This window comes from Ceratotherium simum, chromosome 37, assembly GCF_057802395.1.
Source record: "Ceratotherium simum simum isolate JZ-2026a chromosome 37, ASM5780239v1, whole genome shotgun sequence".
Taxonomy (NCBI): domain Eukaryota; kingdom Metazoa; phylum Chordata; class Mammalia; order Perissodactyla; family Rhinocerotidae; genus Ceratotherium; species Ceratotherium simum.
In genome coordinates this window covers 10,367,876-10,395,311 of record NC_141936.1, presented here as the reverse complement: position 1 = coordinate 10,395,311, position 27,436 = coordinate 10,367,876, and the positions used below count along the sequence as shown (strand labels likewise).

The 27,436-nt window shown below is 42.7% G+C and overlaps 1 protein-coding gene and 1 long non-coding RNA gene across 2 annotated transcripts in view; one reads left to right on the top strand and one right to left on the bottom strand.

The window, feature by feature from the left end:
• Positions 1 to 1,474: 1,474 nt before the first annotated feature.
• On the bottom strand, positions 1,475 to 13,635 carry LOC147912304 (uncharacterized). The gene is made up of 3 exons (XR_015550071.1): positions 13,382 to 13,635; positions 2,934 to 3,030; positions 1,475 to 2,433 (listed from the first exon to the last, which is right to left on the bottom strand). It is a non-coding gene; the product is annotated as an uncharacterized LOC147912304 (long non-coding RNA).
• Positions 12,507 to 27,436, top strand: part of CAB39 (calcium binding protein 39) — an 88,352-nt gene continuing 73,422 nt past the window's right edge. The window contains exon 1 of the mRNA XM_087424708.1: positions 12,507 to 12,816. The gene's annotated coding sequence lies outside the window, so the exon portion shown is untranslated. The remainder of the gene's footprint in view (positions 12,817 to 27,436) is intronic.

The window sequence follows — 27,436 nt, the reverse complement described above, 5'->3', positions numbered from 1 at the left end:
ACATGATCTACTGGACCAGAGCCCCGTTTCCAGCCATCATAGTCCTACGACTCAAGGGTGGGTTCTAATACACTGATTACCTAGTGCCTCAGTTTGCATTCTCCAATTCTGGAGGCATAGTTCAAAGCCTAGAGTGTGCCAATTCATCTCTCCATCCCCCTTTTTTGTTAAAAGAATAAGTGAGCCAGACCCCAAAGAGGTCTTACCATTGCTATACACAGGGCTGATTTTCAGCCAGAATCCATTCTGCTTAGTATGTGTCTGTGTAGTTCAAGTTATTAAATATGTTTAATATCACCCCTGGCTACACATCATACACTCAGCATGACTCATTCCCTTACCCATCTCTGATGAGTTTCCTGGCTTTGTCAATCTTTATATGACCCAGAACACACTTTGCACAGTAAGTACAGATTCTCCAGCACCAGGAAATGCCTCGTCAGTCCCAGGCACTGTGCTGGGCCTGGAGACAGCACAGAGAATATCCAAGGGCCCTGATAGTTCTCAGGGGCTCCTTGATTATCATTGGCCCCTAGGACCTTGCCCCAGATATGCTTGCTTTACCAAGTGGAATCGGATATCTGACACATCAGAGAAAAACCTACTATGGATGTCTAGAGCCCTCAGGCTACAGAGAAATGATTCCAGAATGGAGACATCATCTGGACTCCTCACCCTTCTCGGCAACATGCCTGTGCTGAAATTGGGATGGCCACTTTCTGATTCCTGTAAAGTTGCAGAGGTGGCTAATCCTATCATATGCTGCCTACAAACACCCCTGACTGTGCACACTCTACCCAGTGGAGCCTTCTCTGCCTGCCCCCACTCCCCCGCCAAGAAGAGGAAAGAGACAGGCCAGGACTGGTTAAAGGCTTGCACACCCTTTATTTTTTGGCCAGTCTGATCCCCTGGACTTTCCCTCTTTGGGGCATCCCCTTCCCCCAGCTTTTAGGGCTGTGCTCTGGCATTTCCGACTTCCAGGCTCACTCTTGGCCTTCATCCTGGTCACTCTGCCAGCTCCTCAGACCTGGGTGGCACCTGCTCTGGTCCAGCTCTGCCTCAGCCTGCACTCTGCCCAGCACCTGTCCATGCTGGGACCTCAGCTGCCTTGATATCATTTCCTCTTTCCTTTATAGGCATAACTGGGTGTGTTTACCTCCAGCTCAGCTCAGAAGTATCTCAGACTGATTCCTTTCTGTGCTACTTAAGATAGGATGTGGGCATTTCCTTTCTACAACTCCACCACTGCCTGAGGTACCTAGGGCCATGCTGTCCTTCTCTGAGTTTACTTAATGTCTTGAGCTGTTGAAAGGGTGGTTGTCCTCAGGATTAAGTCACAGGAGGGCAGCACAAAGCTTCAGGGCACAGATGATTGTCACTCCAGCAGGACAGTCAGGAGTGATGTGTTGGCTGCCATCAAAGGGAGGTCCTCACTGAAGCTGAGACAGACAAAATTCACCAGATAATTAAGGAGATAATTTTATTCAGGCTATTGCACTAAGAAGAACATTCATTAATGAGGAACATCTCAAAAAAAAAGGAAGGGGTCTGGGCTTTTATAGAGGCAGGTAAACAAGGGAGTCATCTTATGGGAGTCATGAAGAAAGATGGAGATGAGGCTTCTCTCGGAAACTCTGAGGACAGTGTGGTCCTTTGTGGTTAGCTGGTTTGTCATTTCTGAAACACAACCGTGGGGGGAGGATTTCTTAACCATCACTGCTGAGGTTGCACCCCTTTTCTTGAAGATGAATATCATTCATGACTGAACAACTCAGAGGCGAGCATGCATCTCCTGAGTGGGATGAAGCAGGGCCTAAGAAACTGTCTCTCTAGGATTCTTGCTGGTTGTTTTTATAAAACCAGTTGAACCATCTGTTGAGAGGTGGTGGCTAAGGTCAGTTGTTTTCGGGTCCTGGAGATCAGACATCTTAAAAGAGAGATGCCTAAAATAGAGAAATGATACTGTAAAAGTTGTATTAAAGTAAAGAGCCAGGGGTTGAACCTGGAGAATTCACCAGTCCAGTGGGTTCCAGAGGTCAGCTGAAGAAAGTCTTACAGCACCACTCCTTGAGTTTCTTGAAGCTAAGATGTCCATGCTCCTGGTAATGTTGTGCATAGTCTTGGCTACCTCTCACACAAGGGCACGCGTGACCCGATCATTTTGTTGTACTTCCTTAGTGGTCCAGCAGCGGCTTGTCCAGGAAGAATTCCGGCCCATGCGTGGTCTGCTGCAGTGCTGGGTCTTTCAAGGTGAACGCAAAGTCACCGGGCTTCAGCTTGCAGAGCTTTTTCAGATTCTTGAGGAGAAAGATCAGCCACAAGGTAACCAGAAATGCTAAGAGGGATCCAGGCAGTCAAGTTTCAGTTCTTGGTGATGCCGAGTCAGGCGGGAGGAAGAAAATTGGAAGTTAGTCTGGAGGATTGCAGTCAGAACTGAAAGAATTGAAAATTTGGTAAGGATTGACACTCAAACAAGGCAACAGGATCCAGTTCAACTTAAAGGAAGGTACCAAAACTGGTTTTTCCACGAGGGGTGGGGGAAGGAAGTCAATGAAATCTCATCAGACAAGACAGTTTGCACAGTCATCAGGTATCTGCAATTTACAAGGAGGTACAAGAAAACTCCAAGGCAATGAACATAGTGAAAGTCTGATAGGCTAGAAGGGTGCACTATATACTGAAACACAAAATTTCTCTTTTTACTCACCCCTCTTTTGACAAAGATAATCTCAAGGAAAGTAAGGCTGGTCTGATTTTGACCTGACTACTTGGATTTGGCCTGACTATTTACATGGTTCAGCAAGAAAGGCAATTTACCATATAGACCTTCTTAAGTCTGCTTTGCTGGAAGCTTTAGTAAGGAACCTCAGACTGGACTTTTGAAAGCCTCTTGAGGCTAGGAAGCCAAGCCAAGAACTTGCCATCAAACTCACCAGCAGTAATTATAAATTTGAGCAAATTCTTCTCTTCTCAAGGTCCTCCAAATATCCTAAGGTTCATGGGCCTGCTAGGAAGTGACCTTCCACTCACCTGTAAGACCGAGAACTTTGTAAGCCAGGCACCAGGACAGTTTTCCCAATACAGCTTTGTAAGCATTGGCTCCACAAAGTCAACTTTAGTTCCTTAAAAGTGTAAGATCATTTCTGATTAAATGAGCAACATTTTCAAACATGATTTTCCAGGCGAAGCCTTGAGTATATAACCAATGTTTCCAATTATGTTCTGTTAACAAGGAAGACAGAATTCTGATTGAACCTATGCAGATAAATATATTGCGACAAAATTAAGAATACTCATAAGGGTTTCTGAATTTTGGAGGAGTCGAGGAGGGAGACTAAGATATTCACAAATGGTTCATTTCTAGTTAGCAAAGCATAGTCTACTAAATTGTTATAAATTACAGATAGCTTAAGAGAAAAGAGAATGAGGTTCTTTATATATCCAGAAAACAGAGTATTAAAACAACATCAACAATGTTCCAAACAAAACTCACTATCATCCCTCATCCATTCATTCAGTCCTAGGTAATTAATTCTTGTTCCACTGGACTTTGGGTTAGTGGTCTCATGAACTCATCTGTGTCTTGACTAGATTTCTAGAAATCCTGACTCAGTCCACTGGTATGGGCTCAAAGTTGTTCAAACGAGGCCATCAGAAGCCTGCACCCAAAAGTACCTAACACAGTCCTTTTCCACAGCGCTCTGAGACAGGCCTTCTTTGTCGAAGACACTCACTCTAGTCTGTCGCTGATTGCAAGTGCTCTCAGGGAAGCATCAGAGAAAAACAAAAAACTATCTGTAGATGACAGAATAAAATGGCTATGGTAAACCTATTACTGACAATTTTCAAAAGCAAAAGATCTGCTGGGAGTTCATAACAAGAATAGTACAACTGACAAGGAAACTTGGTTGTTTCTGTGGCATACAAACCAAAATAATACAGTCAATCCAGAAAATATTTTAGACAAAGTATCTATCGATAGAATGAGTAACTCTATTTTCAAAGATGAGTGGATATTATAACTAATTTGTAAAAAACAGAGGAACAAAATCTTTATAGAGAAAAAATCTTCAGATATAACATATAATAATCCTGACATAATATTCCCTGAATTTACTGAACATATATTAGAATACACTAAGAAGATGTAAAGAATATCAAGTAAAGAAACTGGAAATCTGGAAAAGATCCTAAACATTTGCATATTCATATGACTTCATAGTTAAGGGATCTGAGTTTCCAGCTGAAAACTGCTGCCCTAGTAGATGCTAGATTCAAAGTAAAGAAGTTGTGACTGAGTTACCATTTAAGAAATAGCTGAAATTATGACTGACGACACCTACTGTGGTTGTTTACTGTCAGGTACAGAAGCACCAGGAACCATCAGGGCCAGCGAGGGCACTAACAAAGCGCTAGGAATTTCCCACACAGCATACAGGTCCTGAAATCTGAATTTAATTACATTTTACCATGCTTGCTGATTGAACCCGGGGAAGGCTAAGCAACATCTCTTCTGATTTAACAACACTTCCCATGCAACTTATCAATAGTAACCCTCAAATAAACCTAATTATTTCCTAGCATTCCTCCTTTTACAAGATGAGAGAACAAATCCTCTGTGGTTTTTTCTAAGGAAATCTCAAAGACAATTTTAGGTGCAAAAGATATCATTTAGAATCAATTTGGGGAAGGCAAAAAATCAAAAGTTGTCAAGAGATTTGAACACCTGATTATAAGATAAGATCATGAATTCCTGAGAAACAGTACTTGGCTACTTACTTAAACTGATAATAAAGGACTTTAAAAATAAACATAGGAGGCAACATGATTGTAAAGGATCTTAGCTCTTTCCTAAGTGAGAAAACTTTGTTCTCTTAAATAATCAATGACATAATAAAGTCAGCATAAATCATAAATCATAGAAGGTTATTCTGGTAAAACATGACTTTTTTTTTTATTGTTTTTAAGGTTTTTTTTTTATTGATGTCATAATAGTTTACAACATTGTGACCTTTAGTTGTACATTATTGTTTGTCAGTCACCATATAAATGTGTCCTTTCACCCCTTGTGCCCACCCCCCAACCCCCTACCCACTGGTAACCACCAAACTGTTCTCCCTGTCCAAAAACACGACATCTTTGTTATCTAGGCAAACTATACAGAAGGCAAAGAATAACCTTTTACAACCTCATATTCATTTCCTGTTGCTGCTCTAACAAATTACCACAAATGTAGGAGCTTAAAACAACACAAATTTATTATCACATGGTACTGGAGATCATAAGTCCAAAATCAGTCTTATTCAGTTCAAGTTAAGGTGTCAGCAAAACTGGTTCCTTCTAGAGATTTTAGGAGAGAATCCATTTCTTTGCCTTTTCCACCCCTTTTCATTCCTGGCTTGTGGCCCTTCCTTCATCCTCAAAGCCAGCGGCAAACTATCTTGCAATCTCTTTCTGCTTCTGTTGTTATATCACCTTTTTCTCATTCTCACCCTCCCTCTTATAAGGACCCTTGTGAGTACATTGAGCCCACCAGATAATCCAGGATAATCTCCCCCATCTCAAGGTCCTTAACTTAATCTGCAAGTTCCTTTTACCGTGTAAGGTAACATAGTCACAGGTTCCAGGGATTGGGCTGTGGCCATCTTTAGGGGGCCATTATTCAATCTACCACACACCTCTCATGAAGGACAGACCTATAGTTTTGTCATTTTAACAGAGAGAAAACAGGTTTCTAGTTTTACATCAGTATATTTGATACTAAAGCTCTTTTTGAAAATCTTGTAAATAAATCCATCAAACCTTAGCCAGCATTGACCATGACAAATATAATTCCCTTTTCTAGAAGCTTCTATAACTTTCTATATCCATTTAGGTTGTGTCCTGCACTTTCCTCTTTCTCGTTCTGGAACAACCAGCCATTTTGCTTTAAGACAAGACTACTCTTTTTTTTCTTTAACAAAACATATCCTGCATACCTCAACTCCCAGGAACTTCCCTCCTATTTCACTCAGCCACCCTCTCCCTAGACCTCTATGCTCTTCTTTCTCTGTTACAAAGAAGGAGCCCTCCTCCTTCTCCTGTGATCCCATGAAGCCTCCTCCTTCCTTAAGGACCTCCAGGCATCTGTGATCCCTTCTCTTTCCTGGATCTTCAACCTCTTGTTTAACTGTTCCTTCCCATCAGCATTTAAGCATGCTCAAGTCTCCGCTATCTTCCAGACCCTCTCTTGACCAGGCCTTCCTCTCCACTTTCCTGCCTAAAAGTGCCACCTATGCTCATTATTTCCATTTCCATATCTCCCATTCGCACCTTAAACCCACTGCCATCCGGGTGCTTCTTCACTCATCAATCCACTGGTACAGCTTTCTCCAAGGTCACCAAAATCCTCTGTTGCCACATCCAGCCAATAACTTCCAACCTTGTATTACTTGATCCTACTGCAGCACTAGACTGTTGACTATTCTTTCTCTTAAAATATGCCCGTGGGACATAACACTTCCCTGGTTTTCCTCCTATCTTCTGATTGCTCCTAGATGGTGTCCATCTAAGTAAATAGCCCTAGTATGCAACAAGTTGCCCATGTCAAAAGCCTGATTTTCATCCTATATTCTTCATTCCCCCCTACCATCTATATCCATCAAATCACCAAGTACTACCTTCTAAATATTTTTTTTTCCTAACTGATTCCATTTTGTCCATACCCACTGCCAGGATCCTAGCTCAGCCCCATTATCTCTTGCCAGAATGAGAGTAACCTCCTGCTGGTCTCACTTCCCCTAATCTGACCTTCTTCCCATCCACAGTGCACACAGGATCTGAGTGCTGTTTCTAAAGCTAAAGCACACATCTGAGCTTGTCATTCCATGGTTTAAAGTTTCAATGCCCACTCCACTCAACCTACCCCCACTGCCTTCATGTTGAAACCCAGTCTCCTAAACGTGGATGATACGGCTCTTCATTATTGGACCTTTGCTTATCTCTCCAACATTATCTGGTACCAACTCCCCTCCTCAAATCCTGCCATTTGTGGCAACACGGGTGGACATTGAGGACATTCTGCTAAGTAGAATAAGTCAGATAGAGAAAGACAAATACTGTATGTTTTCACTTATATGCAGGAAAAGCCAATCTCATAGAAATAGAGAGTAGAATGGTGGTTGCGAGGGGCTTCAGGTGGGAGAAATGGAGAGATGTTGGTCAAAGGGTACAAACTCCCAGCTATGAGATAAATAAGATCTGGGGGTCTAATGTACAGCATGGCAACTATCATTAACAATACCGCATTGTGTACTTGAAAGTTATTAAGAGAGTAGATATTAAATGTTATCACCACACACACACACACACGAATCATAATTTATGTGAGGGGATGAAGGTGTTAACTAACCTTATCGTGGTAATCATTTTGCAATATGTACATGGATCTAATCACCACATCATACACCTTAAACTTCCTTATATGTCAATAATATCTCAATACAGCTGGAAAAAAATAGCAATAAAAAATAATTCCATTCCCCAAACTCTAAATTCTATATACTGAGCCATCATATGCACCTCCCCAAATTCACTGTGCCTTCTGCTTTTGGTGCTACTCACATGATTTTCCTTGAATGTTTACCCCCATCTTTAACAGGCTAAATCTTATTCATGCTTCATGTCTCACTCTTCTGTAATTGCCTGTCAACTGGTGTGTCTCTCCTGGACTACAAACTCATTGAGATCAGGGTCCATGTATTGTTCAGTGTCTCATCCCCACTGCTTGTGTCCAGTCATTATGGGCTCTCAAGTAGTATTTGTTGAATAAACAAAGTTTCAGTGAGATTTAGAGCAGGTTTGGTGGGTATGAGGGAGTGGGAAGGGTGGGTGGATGGGAGGAGCAGTTAAACACGAGAGTCACAGAGTTCAAGCTTCAAAGGGAGAGTCGTGGTGATGGCCGAGACCAGGGTGGGGCTAACCAAGTGGCTGTTGAAGAGGAATGGAAGTGAAGGTCACTGGGGCAGAGAATACGAGGGAATTACGACCCAACGTATTGGATGAGTGGCATCTGCGTTGCCCAGGAGACGTCAGATACGGGGTGGGGTAAGCAAGGAAGCCATGAGTCAGGCTCCAAAGTCCTTTCATAGATGGTGTGATTAAGGCAGGGAGGTGCCTTCACTGAGGGCCCAGCTTCATCGGAGGAGAGGAAAGGAAATGAAAGTGAGGGAAGAGTTACAGGATTGACAGGATCAACACTGACTCCAGGATAATAACGACCCTGCCTTATGAACCTGAGATCTGCAGACAGGTGGAATTTCCCAGAAAGAGGTTGTACCTACAAAGAAATATATTAATAGAAAGGGCTTTCCAGAGAGCTCAGTGGAAGGATTGAGAAGGTGTCTTCGCAGTGTAAATTCAAGCGGGCAAATGACATGGCTCCTTCCACTTTGGCTTCGGAATTTGTTACAAATCCCTCTCCAGAAATTGGCTGCCACAATTCTCAACTGTAGTGGGCTTATCCCAGTGAAGAGATTAACCTGGAATCCTGCTCTGACCCTTAAAGCAAAGGACTCAAACTCCTGCATATAGGATTTTCCACTTCCACGCGTTCTTTTATTCTGTGAGAAATTAGGTCCTGACTTGTTTTTGTGGAATATCAGCCCAATAAAGGCCTCCCCTTGGGACTACAATTTAAAAAAAAAAAAGCCGTGGGAGTGAAGTCTTATTGAACAAAGTTTCAAAATTAGATAAAACTTGCAGTCGGCTCACTGGAGAGGGTGGTGCACCTCCCTCCCTTCCACAGTTTCTAGAGAGAAGCAAAGAGAAGCTCCACGAACCAGCCTGCTAGGGATTTTTCAGCTGATTTCCCTCCGAGCCGAAACAGTCCCTAGACAGCTATGTTTTTCTAATGGCTTCTGGCTGAGATAAATTGTCCTTGATTGGGATGGACTTCACTTTTAACACGCTGTTATTTTACTTCTATTTCATACTTTTTATTTAGGTTTTTCGTATATATTCTCTAGCAAGATTAGTCTAGCTTTCTTTTTGTGTGTGTTGTATTTATTGAGGCTTTGGTATCATGGCCATAACAAGAATAAGAATTATCAGCATCCCATCCCACCCCCAACTTGTTAGAAATGCAGAATCATGGGCCCTCCCCTGAACCAATGGAATCAACATCTGCATTTCAACAAGACCCCTGGTAACGCATATGGACATTACCGTTTGAGAAGACGCCCCAGATCTTGTCATTACTGTACACTGCTCCTTCCGTAATCTCAGTGTAAGCAACCCAGCTCTCAGGTAGCACCTCCTCCTTTCCAGCTCATTCTCCCTACAGTGCTGATTCTAACAATCCTTTCACACATGTTTCATTCCATTGGTCCTATCACTTTTACAGGGTGTCTCCCCTCCTACTGCCCCCATACCCATCTGCATTTTCTCACTCCCTCCTTACTGGCTTGGACTCAACAGTTGGTCATTATTATTATTACTTCCTGTATATAACCCTCGCCTTCCTTTCCCCTTTCTCTCTCCATGGAGTTATCTAGCAGAAATAACCCTGGTTGCATCCAACTCCCCACCTTCCTGTGCCTGCACCTTCCCAGCAAAACGTGGCCGACAGAAAAACACAGAATAACCCCGCTGACTGGTCCTTCTTTACATCTCCTCTCCCCTCAAACTTCTGACACCTCCCCACCCTCCACACGAGGAGCTGATGACCTTGCTTTCTATTTCCCTGAGAAAACAGAAGCCCTCAGAAGGGAACATCCACATGTGCCAGCGCCTTGTCCAGCTGGCTGCCTGCCTCTGTGCCCACACTCTGCCTGCCCTCTATTACTGTGAGTGGACGCCGCCTTGCTGGTATCCAAGGCCAGCCCTTCCGCTGTGCGCGGCAACCTTTTCTTGCTCACTCAAGGACAGCTCTCCAGAAAATGCCCCCCCACCTGCATCATCAAATTTTCTCTCACTACTGAATCATTCCCATCAGCACTTAAGCCAGCTGTAATAGCTCCCATCCTAAAAGCAAAACAAAACGAAATAAAACAAAAAAATCAGCTTTGACCCCACATTCCCCTCCAGCTACCATCCCATTTCTGTGCTCCCCTGTAGAGCAAAACTTCAAGAAAAAGTTGTCTACACTCGTGGTGTCTCTTTCTAGAGCCCCATCCTTTCTAGAGATCTTCCTAGGTCTCATTCTTTCTAGAGATCACTCCAATCAGGCTTTCCTACCCACCCCTGCTGAAATAGCTTTTCCCCACGCCACTGGTTACCTCTGCGGTGCTGACACCAACATCAACCTTCCTTGCATTACAGCCGCAATCGTGGCACTGATCCGAGCTCCATCCCTGGTCGCCCAGCACACGATGCTCTCCTGGGTCTCCTCCTGCCACCCTCTGCTCAGAATCCTTCGCTGGTTCCTTGTCATCTCCCTGACCTCTCAGTGTCGGGGGCCTCGGCCTCATCCTTGGCCTTGCCCTGTATTAACACTCTTTCTCTTAAATGATCTCATTGAGTCCTGAGATTTTACCTATTCTGAAGCCTCCCGAAATTCTCTCTTCAGCCTGGACCTCCCCTTCAAACCCCAGACTTCTAGATCCAGCTTCTTACTTGGGTGTCTAACAGGCAGCTCAAACTTGATATGGCCCCAAATAAATTCCCTAGTTCCTCCCTTCACATCTGTTTCTGTTTGTCTTCCCCGCTTCACCAAATTGTATCTTCCAGTTGCTAGGGCAAAAAACCCAAAAACAAAAAAACTTAGAAATCAGCAAAATCCTGTCAGCTCTACCTTTGAAATATGTCTAGCACCTGACCGCTTCTTTACACCTCCACGACTACCACCCTAGACCAAACCTGTCTTCTCTTGACAGGATTGTTTCAAAAGCCTTCAAACTGGTCTCCCAGCTGAAACCCTCAGGCCCTTCAGGCTGGTCTTCACACCAGGAGCAGCGTGATCCTTTTGAAATGTCAGACCACATCCTCTCTCTGCTCAAAACCCTCCAAATAGCTTCCCATCTCGTTCAGAGTAAAAACCAAAGTCTTCACTTTCGTCTATACACTACCCACGCCCCTCACCCCATCTCTACCGGCTCCCCTCACTCAGTGCTCTCGCCTTGATGCGCTCCACTGCGCCCCTCAAGCTTCCACAGCACATTCCCACCTCAAAAGCTTGGTCCTTGCTGTTCCCTCTGCCTTTCCACGCACATAGCTCTCAGCATGCTCTTTCTTCTTGTAGCTGCTCCCTGTGGGAGAACTATAAATAGATACCCTGCACTCTCTCCCCTCCTTGGCCTGTGTTGTTTTTCTCCATCGCACTTAAGACCGTCCAGTATCATAATGTATGTTGGTTTGTTTAGTTGGTTGTCTCAGGAGCAGGGACAGTTTCGTTCACTGCCCCACCACCTAGAATAGTGCCTGGCACACAGTGGATACTGAAAATACCTGTTCAATTACCAATTAAAAACAAAGAAACAAAAATATACATGTATGGCATTTTTATGTACCAGTCTCTTGTCAGAGCCTTGCAATGCATTATTTCCTTCATCCTCATAAGCCTATGGTGCTCTATTATTATTACACTTGCGTGTGTGTGAAGGAACCCGGGCACAGGGACATGAAATAGCCCATGGATACTAAATGATGGAGCTGGGATTTATTTATTTTTTTAAATAACATATGTTTTATTTCTTCAGCTGTTATTTTTGTGTGTGTGTGAGGAAGATCAGCCCTGAGCTAACATCCATGTCAATCCTCCTCTTTTTTGCTGAGGAAGACCGGCTCTGAGCTAACATCTATTACCAATCCTCCTCCTTTTTTTCCGTTTTCCTCCCCAAAGCCCCAGTAGATAGTTGTATGTCATAGTCGCACATCCTTCTAGTTGCTGTATGTGGGATGCGGCCTCAGCATGGCTGGAGAAGCGGTGCGTTGGTGCGCGCCCGGGATCCGAACCAGGGCCGCCAGTAGCGGAGCGCGCTCACTTAACCGCTAAGCCACGGGCCGGCCCCTGGAGCTGGGATTTAAATCCAGGCTGTTGAGTCCTATTAATCTGGATCATTCCATCACTTTCCACGCAGGAGAGGATGCTACAGAGGATGCTCAAGTGCGAGTTAAGTCCATCGAAAGTACGAAACAGTCGTCTACACCAAGTCAGCTCCTGGCCTTTAGCAGAAATAAAGCTTTGTTAAGAGTTGAGGAAGTGGTCGTAGAAAGCGGGCGAGGGATTCCGCCAGGAAGAGTGCTTAGACAGACGAGAAAGGGCTGAGCACCGACATTTAAGAGGCAGATGACAGAAGAGGAACTCCCGCCCTGGCTTCTGCTTTTCTCTGCGTCCGCTCCCGCTAGGGCCTGGGCGCGGACTCCGGCGCTGAGTCCGCCCGGCCGCCCGGGGGCGCCCGAGGCCGAGGGGGGCGTTGCGGCGCCGCCCGACGTCGCGCCCTCGGCGGCTGCGCAGTGCGCACGTCAAAGCCGGGCTCGGGCCGCGAGCGGGGAGCGGCGCGGCCTGGGGGAGACCGAGCGTCCAGGAGCCGGGGAAGGCGAGGGGGGCGAAGGCGGCGCCGGGCCCCGCAGCAGCAGGCGCAGCCGCAGCCCGAGCGCGCGAGCGAGAGCAGCAGTGCGGCGGCCCCCGCGGGAGCCCCTGGGCCGCCGTCCGCCCGCGCAGCCGCCGCCGCCGCCGCGGGAGCCCGCCGCCCGGAGCAGGAGCGGGCGGAAGACAACGGAGGGGCCGAGCGCCCGAGCCGCGCCGCGGGGACCGAGCGCGCAGCCCGAGGCGGCGGCGGCCGAGGACGGGGACGGCGACGACGCGGAGGCGGAGAGGGAGCCGCCCGGCCCAGCCCCGTGAGTGACCCCGGCCCTGCTCGCGGCGCGGACGCTGCCCGGCTTCCGCCTGCCCTGCCCTGCCCGGCCCGTCACCGGCCCCGGGGTGCCTCCATTTTCTCGGGCCTGTCCTGCCCGGCGGCCCGGGCCCCTCCGCAGCCTCCCCCTGCCCTCGCCGGCGCGGCGCCCGGGGTCCTGCGGCCGGGGCTCGGCGCGGCGCGGGGGCGTCCCCGGCCGGCGTCGGGAGGGCAGGGACGTGCGGGCCGGGCCAGCTGTCACTCCTACCGCACCCAGGCCCGGCCGCCCCGCTCCCGGCCCCGGGGCAACTTCCTGTTCCCGGGAGGCAGATCGCAGCTCTGTGATCCTCGTTTCGGGAAAATGCCTAACCGATTTCCGGTCGGGAACGGCGCGGCCGGAGCGTCCCCGAGTTCGGTTGAGCCACCCCGAGCGCCGACTGCGTGCTGGCGCCGCGGTCGGTCCGCGCCCGAGGGATTCAAAGGTGAAGCGGGGCCCGCGGTCCCCTCCCCCGAGGAGCTACCGCTCTGGTGTGGGAGATAAGAGGAGTAGTACACAAATAATACGATACCAGGAAGGAGGTGATAAGTCCCGTGAAAGAACTGCAAGGTGCTAGGAAGGCACCCAGGGAAGACACGACCCATCGATCACTTCCGCCCAGCAGAAATCTGGAAGGCTTCCTGGGCGAGGCGGTGCCAAGCAGGGTCTTGAAGGCCCCATGGGATTTGGGAGAGGAGGGTTGCAGAAGAGACGATGTGTGGAGGGGCAGCAAAGCTAGAGGACAAAGGTAAAAAGACGTAGTCTAGCAATAGTGAATAATTCAGTTTGTTGCCTAGGGCCGTGGTGGGGGAGTGGGGATGGGCTAAAGAGGTATTTGGGGGCCAGATCCTTGAATGCTGTAGAGGAGCTGTTTGAGTGCCATTCTAAGGGAAACTTAGAGCTCGTTTCTGAGTGACTCATGAGTCCGGAAATGTAAGCTAGGGGATGTTAAAGGCGCTCTTGTGAAAGAAAAGAGAGGAGCCCAGGAAGGAGTTGACGTTCTGTGCCTTGAATATAATGCACTTTGAGATCGATTTTGACAGCTTCCCGGATATTCAAATAAATCCATGTCCAGACTAAGCAAAGTACCTTTTGCAAAAAGCTTCATTAGATGTTAGGCTCTTAAGAGTTAATGGAAAGATGTGAATAAAATAAGCTCGTGTGCGCATGAGGCGTTTCTGTTGGTGCAGTTCACTAAAATGCACCAAAACTTCTTGCGCTGTGTATTAGGTGTCTACACTTCAGGATTACTGAGCTGAACATAACTTCTTTGAGATGGCCTTTGTGTAAAGCAATCTAAATTGATGATTTTAAGAAATCAGATTGTTACTAATCTGAGATTGAAAATTGGACATAGAACCCTTTTATAGAAAGGTAAAAATTTCTTGGAGTTTTTAGTTATGAAAATATTTATAGGAGAGCCAGAAGTGAGTCTTTAGCTTTATTTTGTACATTTTTTCTAATTAGTAGCAAATAATTAGCAGCTGTATTTGAAGTCTAGGGTATATGATTTATGGGAGCAGCTTAGAACGTTTGTTGGTTTCCTTTTCAGTCTTTTTTTTCTTTACATGATGAAATAAACTGCATATGTGTAAAAAACTTTTATTAAGCTTTTCTTTTTTGGTCATTAAATGTCTTCATATAGGGGCTGGCCCGGTGGCGCAAGCGGTTAAGTGCGCGCGCTCTGCGGCGGCCCGGGGTTCGCTGGTTCGGATCCCGGGCGCGCACTGACGCACTGCTTGGCAAGCCATGCTGTGGCGGCGTCCCATATAAAGTGGAGGAAGATGGGCACAGATGTTAGCCCAGGGCCGTCTTCCTCAGCAAAAAAAGAGGAGGATTGGCGGATGTTAGCACAGGGCTGATCTCCTCACAAAAAAAAAGAAAATGTCTTCATATAAAAATATTTTTACTCAAGTAAGGGAAGTCTTAAATGTATTATTTTTTTTGGACAAGGTTGCATTATTTACCTCAGATAAAATGCAGTAGTCATGCTTAATAACTGCTACTGTGGACAGAACTTGTTATAAAGGCTTCTTGTTTGAAGTGTATTTATTAACTTCTTTGTAAGATTTGGGTCCTATTGCTTGTTGACTAGAGAAAGGTTTTATTACTAGGGGTGTGTGCTGTCATCAGGTATGGGAGAGATCTCACATCTCTGCTATATGAGTGGATGTACTTTTAAAAAGGCATTATAAAAAGATTACTTGCATAGCTGGTATAATATCTCCCATACAGTAATGCACCTCACTTTCCCTCTTCACCCCCACTCCCCCCCCCCGAAAAAAATAGTCTTTATGCTAGGGCCATCCACTTTTTGATCATGACATCACAAAGATTCAGGCTAGATGTATTTAGTTTTTCTATTGGTATTTCTTTAGTAAAATATAGAATTTATCATGAAATAATTTGCTGCTATAACAAAAGGGGCTTTTATGTTTTTTGATTCAAAGCAGTTCACTAGCATTTCATTATTAGTTCATTAGCATTTCAGATTGCAGGTTTTTGTTTAAACCAGTTTTTCCCTGGTGCTTTACATTTTAAAATGTATTAATGAGGTCTCTGTTTCTCTTTCTAATGGCGTATAAAGTGAGAAGCTGAGTTAGACTGTATAAATTTTCATGAAGTTAATATAAAAGAATAGCTAAGAAAGTCCAGTTTAAGTATGGGGTTTGGTTTTATAATTTGGTTTTATTTAAATCTTTATTTGTATATTGCAAGTATGTATACCACAAAGCATCGTTTATTACTTTTGAATATTTACTAAAGTGTTTTCTTTTGATCAACTTTTGTAGGTTATAGATTTCTATCATCACTGCCTTTTTTCCAGGAGGGATTGATCACTGATCATTCACAGTTTTGCCATCTGTCATAAAAATACAGACACACATCCGGATCGTACCCCCCGCCTCCACCCCCCCAACAGCATGCAAAAATAAAATCCAATATAGGGCCGAATTTCATTTCAGGTAGTGTCTTCTGGTTACTTTTCTGGTGCTGTTTCTATTTCAAAAATCTGTTTTCCTCTTTTCCATGGCTCCTTTTAATTAGGAATTTGATTTTATGGATGTTGTCTGGTATTACAGAAATAGGAATGTGATAGGTGGATTAGTATGGATATTGGCAAAACGTTGTGTGATAAAATCGTGGGAAAGAAGATCAAATTTCTGAACCTCTGGGTTAGGTTGCTTGTGACTCGTTTTGTTATTTAATTATTGAGGTGTAAAGATCTTGTATTTGTGTGAATGCAGATCAAGCCAGGTAGTCTAAAAATTGCATAACATTTAGTCATCAGTGTATATTTTGTTTTTATTGGAGAGAAGACTCCTGTTGGAGCCATCCTTAATTAAAGAAGGAATTGAGCTTTGGGTGTCTCACCACTCTAATGACTATCCAACTGGACCCTAATCGCTGCCTTTATCAGTCTGGAGTATGGGGTAGAGCAAAGTGAGGCAAATATTTCTACCACCAGCATTTGTAAAGTAGACCCATCTGGGAGTAAGCGCTAAATGTTTGTTCTGCTTCTGTTTCTCAGGCCTTCCAAGGATTGTGGGAAGAGTTAATACAGGGCTGGGTGGCAGATGATATATACTGATGGTGGTGAAATTAAAGTTAACAGCTGGTTGCCATCAGAATTCTGTTTTGTGGTGTGTGTGCATGTGCGCGTGTGTGTTGTCCTCTGATGTGCCATTTCTATCTCACTGAGCTTCCTGGCCCCTCCGTGCTTTTAACTTTTCGCTTGAGATAGAAGGGGTGAGAGCACGGCAGAATTGTGGTTGATTAGCAACTGTGATGTTAAGCTGGCAGAGGAAGGAAGAATGGCATTCAGAGAATTGCAAGAGGTCAGTCAGGTGTGAAGTGGCCTCAGAGGAGGGAGGTAAAGCCTGCCCTGGCCGTTTCCTCTGGCATTGTCCAGCACATACCTATTTGCACAGTCCTTACTACGTTGTGTGTAACTTGAGATTTTGATACTCACAGTACAGTGTTTAAGTTGTAGATTTGTGTTTGCTTATTTATATGTATATATGCATTTTCACATGCATAGTTACAAAGATTGAGAAAATCTACTTAACCAATATTTAGTGGCAGTCTGATTTTACATGATAATTATTCCTTGGGAGCATTATCCAGCAGGCAAATTTGATGACCAAGGAAGTATGATGATGTTAAAACATCACAGCACTTTGATTGTTTGGATAAAATGTTTGAGAAACAAAATATACATTTTGTAGCTTGGTCTTAATTAGGTTGCAACTTAATAACTTTGTCTAATGGACTGTAGCTTGCTCTTTTACAGGGTACTGTTAACATGTTAGTCGCTGTTCTCTCCCTCCACAGTAGATTGTATATCAGCTGTATTTAGGCACAAGAACAAAATAGCATGAACAGATTTCTGTTTACTTGTCTATAGTTTAGGTCTACTTTGGGATTTATAGAATTCTGAGAGGCAGTATTACTAGTGATTAAAAGCACATGTGCAGGGGCTGGCCCGGTGGCGTAGCAGTTAAGTCACATGTTCTGCTTCCACAGCCCAGGGGATAGCCAGTTGGGGTCCTGGGCGCCAGCCTACTCACCGCTCCTCAAGCCGTTCTGAGGCGGCATCCCACATAGAAGAACTAGAAGGACCTACAACTAGGATACACGACTATGTACTGGGGCTTTGGGGAGAAAAAAGATAAAGAGGGAGATTGGCTACAGCTGTTAGCTCAGGGCCTATCTTCCTCAAGAAAACAAACAAATAGGAGAAGCGAGGTTAAAAAATAAAAATAAAAATAAATAAATAAATGAAAGCACAGGTGTAGCCAGATCCCCTGGACTGTTGAATCCTCGCCCCTCCTGTGGGCTCTATAGCTTTAGGTGAGTTCCCTCACTTCTCTCCAGCTTAGAATCCTTGGATAGGAGTGATATAGACCATACCTGAGAAGATTGTCGGGGGATTATATGAGTCACTACGTCTAAAGTTCTTAGAACAGGGCCTGGTACATACCAAGTGCTGGACATAAAAAGTTTTATGATGATACTGATGCTGATGCTAGACTGTTTCAGGTGGAAGAAACGTGAGAACTTTCTGCAGATGGGAACACTGAGGCTCATCGTAACTAGAGCAGTGGGTTTTTTTTTTTTTGAGCTGTACCTGGTGGAACTTTCTGCGACGTGGAGTCACTTGCTAAGGGTTATGAGGCTTATTAGCCATAGGACTGGATCTAGAGCCTGGTTCTCTTCATTCTTTATCCAGTTTGCTTGAAAGAAATTTTTATACTTTATGCAGTAATGTTTTCTTTGAACCTTTTCACTAACATTTACAAAGATTATATTCATATATTAAGTGCTCTTTGGCACATAATCCTTTTTTTCAAAGATGTTTAATGTACTAATGTTTATAATTGTGATGTATCTGGCAAATTTTGGGGGGGTGGGGGTGGTTGTATGAGGCTAAAAGTTGAAATAGACCAAGAATCAGGAAAGATGGACAAAAATAGATTAGTGGAGAAAATTACCATTTGAGTACCATTAAATGTTGGGCAAACCTCTGTGGTAGGTAGCAGTGTCCCCCAGCGTCATTACAGGTTAGAAACCAAAGTGAGGGGCTTGTCCAAGGTCATGCAGAAATTGCACAGTTGAGCTAGGATTTGAACCCAGATCTGCCTCACTTCAAAATGCATGCTCCCTGGAGTAGGGTATGACTTTCTCATATGAAATAGTTTTACTGTCCTCCCTAGGGTCTTGGTTTCTTGCTAGCCGTTTTTGACTTAGTACTTTAGAATGAAGATTTGTAAATATAGCCTAATGAGGATTTTAATAGGTTTCCAGACAGTAACCACATGTTATAATACAAAATGAGATGGTTAATTCTAAATGCTCTAGTAGTGTAGAGTCATAATCTGATTAGTGGTTTATGGTTTTAGTTAGGCCAATAGGTAGTGTTTATTTTCCATTTTTGTCTTGTAGAGAAGATGGGAGACCTTGTGTTACAGTGGGAAGCCTGGGAATTGGAAGATCTGGGCTGGGTCCTCACTCGGTGACTAATCATGTCACGCCTGGCAAGTCACTCCATCTCTCTGGGCTTCAGTCATCCCATGATTATACCAAGGGGACCAGATTGAAAAACCCTTCAGTCTCTTTTGCTCTTACTTTCAGTGATCCTAGGTGTAGGCTGTCTAAGACTTGCCTTTTTCTCCTGTACTGATAGCTTTCCTTTTGCCTGTGGTCTTGAAGTCGGTTTATTTATGAGAGCGTTATGGCATGTAACCATGCTTTCACATTTTTTCTCCTGGTTGGTCAGGTGCCTGGTGTAATTTCACAGTATAGTAGTTTTCTGCTTCAGGTAATGTGAGTAACATCAAAATGTATATTTTCAAATTTTCTACTTTTGTACTTATGAATAAATGGTTAAAAATTAAATGTTATGTGGTTGTAAAGTACAAGCTTAGTAAGTCGAGTTGATGATTAACAAATCCTCAAGCCTCACATCAAGTTTCATTGTCAACTTTGAAGTACTATGTGTTGTGAGGTTCTGTGAGCTCTTTGTTTTGGGAAAAGGAAAAACATTAACCAAAGGCAATGAGAGTGGAAAAGAAAGAACCAAAAATATAGAATCAAATTTGAGGATATGAAGAATATGCTTAAGATAGTATTCTTTGGCTGTATTTGGTACAGGTCCTCTACCTACATAAAGGTGGTATGCTGGCCACGATCAGAGGGTTGCTTCCAAAAAGCGCGGTGTTCTGTCACCGATAAGAGGTGATGGTGATAGTCACCACCCTGAGCATTCCTATTCTTCAGACATTTATTATGAATTAATTTGTTCCACAAACAGTTTTCATTGCCCATTATGCTGGGTATTGTTCTATATGCCGGTCTCAAAGGGTTCCTAGTCTAAGTAAAGAGCTCTTCCCCTCTGATAGCACGTTGTCAGCCGTGTCACTTACTTCTGGGTTTTCTCGCAGGGAGACACACTCAGGCCACCAGCATGATGCTTGCAGATCTTTTGGCTCTCTGTTTACAGTACGGTTTCATTCTCTCTTCAGCCTTCGTTGGCGTGTGAGTTGTAAGTTTTTCCTATGTACTTAAGTTTTTGTCTCAGTAGATTTCCTATGTATGTAGACTTTGTACACTAGATTCTAATTTATTTGAATTGCAGATTTTTTTTTGTTTTTACCTTTTTTCATATCTCTTCTCTCCCCTCTTCCCCACCTCGTGTTGTTACATTATAATACATTGTTTCTGCAAATATTTATTAAATGATACAGCTATGTAATATTCTGATAAAACTGCTCAGCAGAGATGAAATACTTAAATAAAATACACAGAAAATTAAATTTTGTTTCTCTCTGCTATATTTGTGCTTATTTGAATGAGGTTTACATACTATAATTGCTGGTGCTTATTAGGATCTCCCTTTTCTGGATGAGTTCACATAAATTTTCCCAAATTGTGTTTTGCAGAACACTAGTCTTATGAGAGATTAATAGTTGTTGGTTAGAGAGGTTCCAGAACGAAATTTAAGTTTGGGAACACACTGGGTTAAAAACAGTTAATCAGATTTTAATTTTTGATAGTGGTTATATTACTGCTTTTCTGCAGAGCTTGTTGGTGTTTTTAATAATGTGCATTGTGACTGTGCATTGTGTCATGTGTCCAGGAAGGAAATCTTATGTGCAATATTTCCCAATTTGCCAAGTCACAAGAACACCCCCTCCCCCAGGAAATACCCGCAGATATCTTGAAGAGGGTCTCTACTAGAACACAATTTGGGAACCCTCTTATTTACATACTTATTAGTATGGAATTAGTATGGAAGTCAAAGCGTTGACTTTTTGATTGGGATGATTACTTATATCAGGTTTAGAATTCAGCTAAGGTTGGAACCATTTATTTTCAGAAAAGAATGAACACTTTAGGTGAGTAGCTTTTCAAGCCTTTTTTTTTACTTCAACCCACAGTGAGAAATTACATTTTTGATCAGTGCCCCAGCACCTGCATAAACGCACTGTCAAAACTGAAAAAGAAGTTTCATGAAACAATACATAGGCCTTACTATGAGGGAGAAAACTAAAACTCAGCCTAGAGAGAAGAAGGGCTCCAGCCTTAGAATTCCTGGATTTGGACTCTGGTTGTGTTTTCTTGGGCGAGGTGTTGACTGCCCATTCTGCCTCAGCTTTCTCATCTGTAAAACAGCAAGAGCGGTTGAGAGGGTGCACTGAGAAATGTCTTGCACAGTGTGTCTGACATGCTGTAAGTGCCCAAAACATTTTGGCTTTTATGATAGCTGAAGCTCTGAAACTCTTTCTACTGTGCCATGCATACTTTCAAAAATATTCTAAGTCTTTGAAAGTGTTGAAACAGCCTTCAAATGAAGCTGGACTCTTGATCTGTGGCTGAATGTATCATTTGTTGTGATACCAGCCCTCTGGAATATTAAGTTTTAAAATAGCCAAAAAGACCCACTTAAAGTTGATGTGCCTCATAGCTGCAGATGGACTCATAGTTGCTGAGCTATATTATTGTGTATTTTTTAAACTATTCTTTTTTAACAATATCTTAAATTTAGAATAATCTTTCATTATAGTGTGTAATTAAATACAGATATGCACATACCTACAACAGTGATTAATTTGGCATTCTTATAGTTTTAATTCACTAAAAGAAGAACAAGGTAAAAGTTGCTATTTTCCGTTCTATCCCCGTTTCTGCAGTTTTTTAAATTCCCGCATGCTCAATATTTTATATTGCTGTTGGGGGTTTAATTTTGTGTCCTGACCTAAGAAAAGGGACATTTAGAGGAGATTAACAATGGTGGGGCCAAATCCAGTCCGCAGACTGTTCCCTGTTGTCCTGAACGTAGCTGGCTACCCCGTACATTTATGCTACCTCCTGAGGCATCTGCGCTGTCTAGCTCTGATTAAATGTTTCTCTGTTTTTTTTATTGTCCATTTGTCCTCAGTATGGACTGAAGTTGCTGAAATGAGAGGTTCCAATCAGCATCACTGAGGCATACCAGTTCAGTATGAAAGTAGCATAAAGATTCTCTACTTGTCTAAGCAAAAGGAATGAGGTAAAAAGAATAAATAATTGCTAACATGGCACATTTTTGTTACCTGCTGGTATAAAGTTTAAGACTTCATATACATTTACCTCATTTAATCCTATAATAAACCCTATTTTCATCCCCATATTATCAGGTGAGTAAACGGAGAAAAAGAAGCTAAGTTATTGATTTGCAGTCATACACCTACAAAGGTGCCCGAAGTTTGACACCCTGGTCCAGAGCATGTACTTGTTTACCCACCATACTCTGTTGCCTCCGCCACAATATACTGGATGGGTGTAGAATCATCCTGAAACATAGGGAATTTCTGTTACAGAGACAAATGAGGTCAAACCTTCTGGTCAGGATGTGTGATATCCTAGGACACTGAGAGAACTTTCAGGTTACTGAGTTACTGTCGATGGTCTGAGGAGCTGTAAGGGAGGGAGCTGTGCAGGAAGATTAGAGAAGCTAATGTACTATTTTTCCAAAAAAGGAACAGGTGGAATCCACAAATCATAGAGACTGAGCTTGATGTTGATTGCTGGACAAATTCCAGAAGGGAGTGAGTCTTTTGCAAAGTGTTGATTTCTAGAAGCTACCATCCATTTATTAACTCTTTCCTTTCCTAATAGGATTCTGTTAAGGATATTGGAGAAGGATGTAGGCAGGATATGGATATCTGGAAGGATTAATAGTCTCATTCATATTTGAGATTATCTGAAAAATGTTAAATCATATCATTTAAGTTGGAATATTTTCCAGGACTTAAAAGCCATCTTGATGTTTTTGCAAGATCATGTTACTTATGTTCATTGTATTAGAATATAGCTATATAATATGCTTTTTGTAAGCTGTATATGGCAGATTAGTTGCAGATACAGTGGCCCGCATCCCTGTGCCCTGCCTTCTGAAGTAGGCAAGAAGGAACTAGAACTGGTAACATCTTCCTGTGTGTGCACACAGCAAAGTAAATACTTCCTACTTTCATATTGTTAAAATTGTTCATCCCTGTCCTTTAAGATTGGTCATAACCCATTTGTTGACTCAAGAGCTGGTCTTGCTCTTGTTCCTGAAGACTCCACAGTGAATGCATAGAAGCTGAGTTGATGGGAAGAAGGCTAGACAGTAGAGTGCACTCCTTCCTCACAGAAGCTAAAGACTTGAGGGGGGTGATGAGGGCAGAGAATGTTAGCTTTTTCTATCTTATGAGAGCTCCCCCACTTTTAAAATTAAGTGTAGTAAAAGGAAAACAGAGGGATGAGTGTGTTTAGTATAGGGTATTGTATACAAGCACCCCATAGGTGTTTGGAAAGGGCAAAACTATCTTTCACAGAGGATTTTGTTGTTGTTGAGAGGACGAAGGAATAAGAAATAGGGAGGAGGAAGAGGGACAAGACAGGAGTACATCCAGAAGGAAGTGACCAGAGAGACACTTGGTCTAAATTTGTATGTCATATACAACTTCGAAAGATCTAATGATGAAAATGGAACTGATTGCATTTCAGAATTGTCTTAAGAAGTAAAGCACTTGAATAGATGGTTAATCAGGGAGTATATTAAATATATATTAAAGGCCATGGCCTCCCAACCAAAAAAGGGAGAGGAGCTCCAGACCTCTAGATAGTAGAGACATGATATGTTCTTTTTAAAAACTTGGGAAAACTTAATAAACTGTCTCACTTATCCTAGATTCTATAAAAATACCAAAAGATACCAAATACATGTTCTAAAACTACCATAAACTCTTAGAAACCTAGCAAAATATAAGAAAGGCAACCTGATAAGACAGTGCAAAGGAAGAAAACCATGTTCCAATTTCACTTATGAAAGTAGCCATGAAAATCCTAAGTAAGACATCAGCAAATTTAATTCAATAAGAAATTCTCTTAATTAAAGAGGGCAAATAACAGGTAACTCTTGGTATTTATTCTGTGCCAGGCATTGTTCTAATACATTATTTCAGTTAATCCTCCCAACAACCCTAAGAAAGAGGTTATTATTACTATCTTCATTTTACGGATTAAGAAATTTAGGTCAAGAAGTTAAATAGTCTGCCCAAGGATAAATTGCTAGTAAGTCACGGAGCCTGGTTTTGAACGCTTGGAGTCTGGCACCAGCATATATTGAACCTCATGCTGTATCATCCCAGTATGTGCCAAGATAACAGTGTTAATTCAACAGTTCTTCCTGATTATGGGGCTGGCCCGGTGGCGTAAGCGGTTAAGAGCGCGTGCTCCGCTGTGGTGGCCCGAGGTTCGAGGGTTTGGATCCAGGGCGCGCACCGATGCACCGCTTGTCAAGCCATGCTGTGGCAGTGTCCCATATAAAGTAGAGGAAGGTGGGCACGAATGTTAGCTCAGGGCCAATCTTCCTCAGCAAAAAGAGGAGGGTCGGCATCAGATGTTAGCTCAGGGCTGATCTTCCTCACAAAAAAAAAAAATAGTCCTTCCTGATTGTGAACTCTTTAAAAGCTAATAGGAGATAAAAGAATATCTGTCTTAAATCAACAGCAAACAACCTACTAATGGGAAAACACTGATAGAATTCTCCTTGAAATCAGAAAATGAAACAACATGCCCAATAACACTTCCATTGTTTGATATTATCCTGGTTAATGCAAGAATACATCAAATAAAGAGATATAACTGTTAAGAAAAAATAGGAAATAGGAATATTTGCAAATGTCACAATCTTAAACCTAGGAAAACCAACAGAATCAATTGAAAAACTAAAAATAAGAGTTCAGTAAGATAGTTGTATACCACATAAAGATATTTAAAAATTGATAGTGTTTTTCTTGCTAGCAATATCCAGTAATAAAAATATTAGGAGAAAAATCTCATTAATAACAACAAAAAAATGAAATACCTAAGATGGGGGGATGAAATGTTTGGGATCTCTGAAGAAAACTATAAACTTAATTGAGTGAAAAAAGACTTAAGAATGGAGAGTTACCATGTTCTTGAATGTGAAGACTGAATGTTATGAAGCAAGAAAATTGCCCAAGTTAAGTTAGTGTACCATTGGCCAGAGAATATGTCATATTTTTTAAAAGTCAACTTAGGGAGCTCAGTAAAAGCTATATATGCACCTACTATGTGAGTGACACATCAGTGGAGAAGGAGGAAGGATTATTTAGCAAAAGGTTTTTAGGCAATTGGTCATCTATTTTTGGGAAAAATCAGTATAATTAAGCTACCCTTTATGAAAATAAATCTGATGGAAGAATGACTTAAAAAACATAACTTACAAGAACATTTATATGAATATTTATCAGACCTTTGGATGAGGAAGCAGGCTTATTTTCATTGCTGTCAAGTAATGGAAAGAAAAAAACCTAAGATAAATGTGTGAAAAAATTTTGTGTGATGGTAGACAAAGGGTTAGTATTTACTTCCGTGTAGTAAAAGCTCAGACAAACTCATAACTGCCATTTATTAGTAGGCTGCAAATGCTACTCTGAGCATTTTATTCATGTTAAAATTTCAACAATCATCCTATCATTTTGTGAATAATTGAGACTCAGAGGTAAACGTTTTGCCCGAGGGTTTTGGTGCACAACTCTACCAAAGGGCAGATTCAAACTAGAGTCTGATAAGAGCTTATGCTCTCAACCCTTAAAGCATGCTGTTTTTCAAGCAAGTTAAAGGCTGAGACACTGGGTAAGCAATTCAGATAGTGGCTAAATAAAAGAAATTCAAATAAACAATGCGGGAGTCTTGTTAAATAGAGATTTTTAAAAGTGGTAGTGCTTATGCTAGTGTGGATGCCCTGAGACAGGAGCTAAGGCTTTTCATATACTGCCCATTGGGCCTTTCTGGGAAATAGTTTGGTCCGATACATATTCAGAGTCTTAAGATGTTCATTTCATGTAAGCCAGGGAAAAATGAAATAATGTGTATTTATTTTTCTGTTCTTACTACAAGTGATCTCCAGTGTCTTAAAAAAAAACCTACTATTTTATTGAGTGTGGTGATGGCTGCACAACTCTGTGACTGTACTAAAAACTATTGAATTGTATGCTTTAAATAAGTGAATTGTATGGTATGTGAATTGTATCTCCATAAAGCTATTTTAAAATATCTAGCTATTTTAGCTATTTGGTGGAAGATAAGAATAGAGTTTGCTTCTCTGAATCACTGAATTGGTAAAGATGTTCGAACACATTAGATTCTTCCAATTGATGTCACACTGATTTTATTGGTACATTCTATTTGATGCAGTATCATAAACCTAAAGAAGGTGGAGTTAGTGCTGAGAATATCCTAGTGGTCAAAGGAGAGAGCTGGTAGCCCAGTGAAGTCATCTCTTAGCAGAGAGCTCAGAAGTTTTATAGTTTCAGGTTTATCAGAGTCAGTCTTAACACCCCATGCTTGGGTTTTAGGAAACACCATACACCTCACCTTCATTTAAAAGTTAAGTATGCACACAAACACAATCTCACTGTTGGTTTTCCTTTAGTATCCCACCTTGTGAAGAGTATATGAAGATCCCTTGCTCTCCAGGGGGATGCATGAAATGTATTTTTTATAATTTTAGGTGTGCGAGTGCATAAGCCAAGGTAAAAAAGCTCAGAGGGTCAGTGGAGGGAAGAAAGCTCACACTGAGATATTGGTCTGTTGGGGAAATTAGATCAAGTAGATCAGCCTGTTCTGATCCCTTCACAATGAGAGCAGGATGGGATGAGTCATGATAATATTGAAACGTGTGCCTGTAGGGGAACTGGCAACTCATTGACCACCTGCCCTGGAGGAAAGAGTAGTGGTGGGAGGTTGAAGAGTTACAGTTATTTATGACGTGGGTGTGTTCCTCCATAAACCTAGTAAATTGTAGATGTTTGTTGATTTGAAATACCAAATATTGCCTAGAGACTTATTTTCATCATCGCTAACAAATACTTATGTGCAGGTGACCCTGCTAGGCCCTGCTCTAGGTGTTGGTGGCTTTGCCCGTGCCAGATCAGGGGAAATGAAAGAGTTTACGTGAACAGAAAAGTTGGCTGTTCATCGGGGAGGCAAGATAGCCACAGTTTAGGAGGGGTGACCAAGTGTCCTGGTTTGCCAGGGAAAGTTCAGGTTTATACCCGTTGTCCCCATGTAATTATTCATTGTGTTCTCTTCTACTCCCCAAATTGTCCTTGTTTGGATGATAAATTATGTCATCTAACGTTTAGCAATTGCAAAGCTAGCTGTTTCTTGGCCACTTCCTCTCATTTTTTTGATGCTTAGGGTGCAAGGCTGTCAGATCCTCAGGTGTTTCCCCCTATAGTAATTTGATTTTGAGGCGCTAATTCTGGAGCCATAGCAGCTACTGGTCCTTTGGAACCAAAAGGGTTATGAGTAGATTGCCTTGACTTTTCTCTCTGAATGGGAACTGTGATGTTCTAACTCAAGTGTTCTGCTTTGCCTCAAGTCAGACTCTTGAAAGGAGAGAGTCTAAATGTAAACACCTTGTTTACACCTGAATTCCCCCTTTGACTCTCAGATATGTAGCTTCTCAGGAACTTTTGAAGAAAGAGAAGTTGGGGAATTGTAGTTTTTAAATGGTTGTTATTGGATG